The sequence below is a fragment of the Urocitellus parryii genome, chromosome 10 (genome assembly GCF_045843805.1).
Source record: "Urocitellus parryii isolate mUroPar1 chromosome 10, mUroPar1.hap1, whole genome shotgun sequence".
Lineage (NCBI taxonomy): Eukaryota > Metazoa > Chordata > Mammalia > Rodentia > Sciuridae > Urocitellus > Urocitellus parryii.
This window is the reverse complement of record NC_135540.1, coordinates 50,233,954-50,238,942: the sequence shown is the minus strand read 5'-3', so window position 1 is coordinate 50,238,942 and position 4,989 is coordinate 50,233,954.

Here is a 4,989-nt window from a genome sequence, read left to right as displayed (position 1 = left end):
CATTCTCCACACTGCTCCAGAATTCACAACATCTGTGATCCCCATTCAAAGGCACCACTTAGGAACATATTCTACTCAACGTTGGCACTTACCAGCCTTTTTTTTTTAATTTAAAAACATTTCATTCTTTTAAAGGATGAAGTTATTGGTTTCTGGACCTAGGACTTGTTTTATGTTAACCAGGTTTGATGACACCTCACAGAAGATTAAATTAGATAAAATAGGACATGTTACCTCAACCATCATAAATATCTCTTGATATGTCAAGGAACTTGTGGTTTTAATGATATTAGATACAGTAACTGCAGAAGACAGCATGCATTTTCTTAGCATTCAATGTTCAAAAACAGAAGCAGTGGGAAAATCTGCCACAGACTTTAATTTTTTAGATTTCCCATTTGAGCGCACCACAATGGATAAAGGAGGAGCAGACAGTGTGACGGGTTTTTATCCAGCAATAAAATTATCATAATTAGAGAAAGTGAGATATTTTGGTATTTAAAAGAGCTTATTAGTTCTTTGAATAATATTTATAAACAAATATTTGCATTTAAAATATATATAATTATATGAAGCATAATCGAAGAAACTAGTTTTAGGGTTGTAAATTAATGGTTATTTATAGTTGCTACGGAATTGATAGGGATTCTAGATATTAAAAAAAGTGTCTGTTTATATCTGAGTCATATTCACTCCCATGGGGACATGAGAGGTATTTAAGGCTTCTCACAGATGTTCTAGTTTGAATTTATGTGGAGTGTGAGGATCTGGTGACATATATATGAACAATATAGAAGATGAAGCCATTGTTAAGCCTCAAAAATGAATAGCTAGACAATAACAGCAAGAGTTGTTGGCGATATTCTATATTTGCATATGACAACCCAGCTGTGAATATACAGAGTTGATGACTGTCTGTCGTTTTTGAATTAACATGTTAATAAACATGCTGCCCATCATAAATCTATACAACCTTGGTATCAAAACAGATCCCAAGTTCTGTGAATAAAGTTTTCAGAATTATATGTTATGGTATTTTATTAAATGTATGCATTTAATTTTTTAAATTAAAAGACTTTAAAGAGTGGTTTTAAGCTTACAGAAAAATCAAGTACATACAGAAAATTCCTCCTCTCCCATCTGTAGATAGTTCCTCTATTATTCACATCTTGCCTTGATGTAGTACATTAGATAGTACAGCTAATATTGATATATTATTATTGACTGAAGTTCATGACTTATATTTTGGTTCACTTCCTGTGTTGCCTAGTACTGTGGGTTTTCACAAACAATGATCTCATCATGTGCATATGCCAATTTGTCATACAAGAGTCTCACTTCCCTAAATGTCCAATGTTCTCCTACTATTCACTCATTCCTTCTCCCCTAAACCACCTGCAAACACTGATCATTTTGATTTCACTCTGTTCTGTCTTTTCCAAAAAGTGATACAGTTAGAATTATACAAACAGACTTTAGTTTAGTAGCATGCATTTAAGGTTTCTTCATGTCTTTCTGTGGCTTGATATTTCATTTATTTTTATTGCCAGGTGATATTCCATTGTGTGGATGTACCATAGCTTATTTACCCATCCACTGATTGAAAGACAATTTGGTTACTTCCTATTTTTGGCATTTCTAAATAATGCTCCTATAACCATTCACACATAAATTTCTATGTGGAAGTAAAATTCATTTAGACATTTCAACTCATTTAGGTAAATATCAAGGAGTGTGATGTCTGGGTGGCATGGTAAGGCTATGTTCAGCATTATTAAATGATGGGTACCATTTTGAATTCCCATCAGCAATAAATGAGAGTTCCTATCACTCTACATCCTTGTCAGCATCTGGTATTGCACCTGTATGAATCTTCAGCATTATACTGGCTGTATAATGATAGCTCATTGTTTCCACTTGCAATTCTGAAACAACATATGATGTTGAGTAGCTTTTCATATTCTCATTTGCCATCTGTTCATCTTTAATGAGGTATCCATTCAGATTTTTTTCCACTTTGACATTGAGTTGCTTATTTCCTTATTGTTTAGTTTTGAGAGATTTTTGTATTTTTTTTATACATCTTTCACATTTTTTGTCCTATCTCTGGCTTATTTTTTCCCTTTTGAATTGTACTGCCAAGCAGATATCAAAAATGTTAATGGACAGGTATGATATCTCATGCTTGTCTGGAATCCCAGAGGGTCTGGAGGCTGAGACAAGAGGATTGCAAGTTTAAGGCCAACCTTAACAACTTTGTGAGTCCCTAAGCAACTTAGCAAGAAAATAAAAATTTAAAAAAGGACAGAGAATGCTCTGGGTTAAATTCCATGTACCCACCAAGATATTTTTCATGAAGTATGAAGTTCATATTATTATTATTTGCTTTCATACACGTGCTTTTTATGTCCGATCTGAAAAATTATCAACATATCCCATTTTTTCTAGATTTCCCCCTATGCTATCTTCTCTAAATGTATAATTATGCTTTTTAATATTTAGGTCTATCACCCATTTTTAATTAATTATTATGAAAAATCTGAGGTATATGTCCAGATTTGATTTTGGCATGTGGAAGTTCTGTTGTTCCTGCAACATTTGTTGGAAAGGCAAGCCATGTTCCTCTGAAAATATTATTTCCCTTTTGTGCCTTTGGACTTATTTCTGGGTTATCTGTCCCTTTTCATTGGTTCTGCCTATTCTTCCACTGACATCAAACTGTTATGATTACTGATTCTGATTATTTATAATAAGTCTTGAAGACAGAAAGTGTTAGCCCTTTGACTTTATTCTTTTTCGTAATTTTATTGACTATTCTAAGTCTTTTGTCTTTTCATATAAACTTTAGAATCAATTGTTTGATAAATATTAAATAACTTTTTGGGCTTTTGATTTAAATTGTATTGAATCTGTAATTAAATTTGGTACAAAATAATAATTAAATCACATTGACTGCTTTCCAGGAATACAGGATTTCTTTCCACTTATTCATATCCTTGATTTCTTTCATTAGAGTTTTGTGGTTTCACTACACAGATATAATGCTTTGCTATATTTACAGCTATATATTTCAACTTTTTATGTTATTATAAATAGTGTATCTTAAATTTCAAATTCCAATTGTTCACTGCTGGTATATGGAAAAGAAATCAATTTTTGTATGTTAGACTTGTTTTTGAACACATTGCTATATGTTTTACGTAGACAATTACATTATCTGTGAACAAATAGGATTTTATTTATTTTTCCTAATTCATATACCTGTTATTTCATTTTCTTATCTTATTGCATTGACTAGGACTGCTACTAAAATGTGGAATACGAATAGTGAGACAGGAAAGCTTTACAGTGTTCCCAATCTTACAGGAAAGCATCCATTTTTATAGGTGATGCTAGTTGTGGGTTTTATTTATACATTTTACCAAGTTGAGGAAGAAACAGCTTTTGGTTTCATTTATTTCTCTGTTGATTTTCTATTTTCAGTTTCATTAATTTCAGGTCTAATTTTATTGTTTCTTTTCTCCTTTTTATATTAAATTTACACTTATTTTTTTCTAGTTTTCTAAGGTAAATCCTCAGTTTATTGATTTTAGAATTTTGGTTTTTTTTTTTCAACATTTGAATTTGGTACTGTAAGTTTCCTTTCAGCAATGTTTTTATCGAATCCCACACTTTATGGTATATTGCATTTTCAGTTTCAACTAGTCCAAAATGTTTATATATATATATATATATGTTATTTTTAGTTGTCAATGAACCTTTATTTTATTTATTTATATGCAGTGCTGAGAATCAAACCCAGTGCCTCACACTTGCTAGGAAAGCGCTCTACCACTGAGCTATAATCCCAGCCCCAAATTAGTCCAAAATGTTTTAAAATTTCTTTTGAGAATTCCTCCTCTATTCCTTTCCCTCATTCTTCTGTACCTGTATTTATACTATACCTACATTTATGATTTTCCCAGAGTTTTAGGATGTTCTGCATCTTCTCATTGTTTTATTAAATTAATATTTCTTTGCTTTACTGTTGGAATGTTTGCATGGATATACCAATGAAGCTCACTGGTTCTTTCCAGCTGTGTTCAATGTACCAATAAGTCCATCAAAGACTTCCCATATGTTTTTGACTTCTAGCATTTCTTTGGATTTTTTAAAGAGTCTCCATCTCTTTGTAAACATTACCCATTTATTCTCTCATGTGTCTACTCTTTCCTGTAAAGGGCCTTGTCATGGTCATCACACTTGCTTGTCTGAGTCTGAGTCTGAGAATTCCAACATTTATATCTGAGTCTAGATCTGGTTTGCTTTGCCTCATCAGTCTGCATTATTTTTTCCCTTTTACCATGCCTTGTAGGCATTTTTTTTTTAAATTTTATTTGAAAGCTCATGTATCAAGTAAAAATAAACTGAGGTAAACAGGTCTTTAGTGGGAAGTTATGTGTTAATCTGGGTAGATGCTAGCTGTGTTTACTATTTGCTCTAGCTGTAGATGTCAGAGCACAGGACTTCCTCTAACATCTTACCTTGTGTCTCCCTTGTTGTCTTTGCCTTCCCCTGAAGTCTCTCTGCTAAATAACATCTGAGATATGCTGTTCTTTCATCTGTGTTATTAAACAGGAGCCCTACTGCTGTGGTGGTAGGAGTATAAGGAGGCATCACATTTTAGAATTGGATTGGGTCTCAGTCTTTAATAAGGCTCTGTTCCCAGGCTGTGACTTCTATCAGTAATCCCAGGTTTCTCCATTCTGCTATCAACCCAACAAAGTCTCTGAAAATTGTATGCTGAAACCCTTTTCCACAAGGTGATGATGTCTAAAGATAGAACCTTTGGGAGGAATTAGACAGATGAGGCCATGTGGGTGGGGCCTTCATGATAGTGTTAGTGCCCTTATCAGTGGACATGCTACATAACTTGCTATGTAAGAACAAAGTGTGAGAGTGGATGTCTGCGAGTCAGGAAGAGGACCCTCTTCAGAGCCCCAACAGATG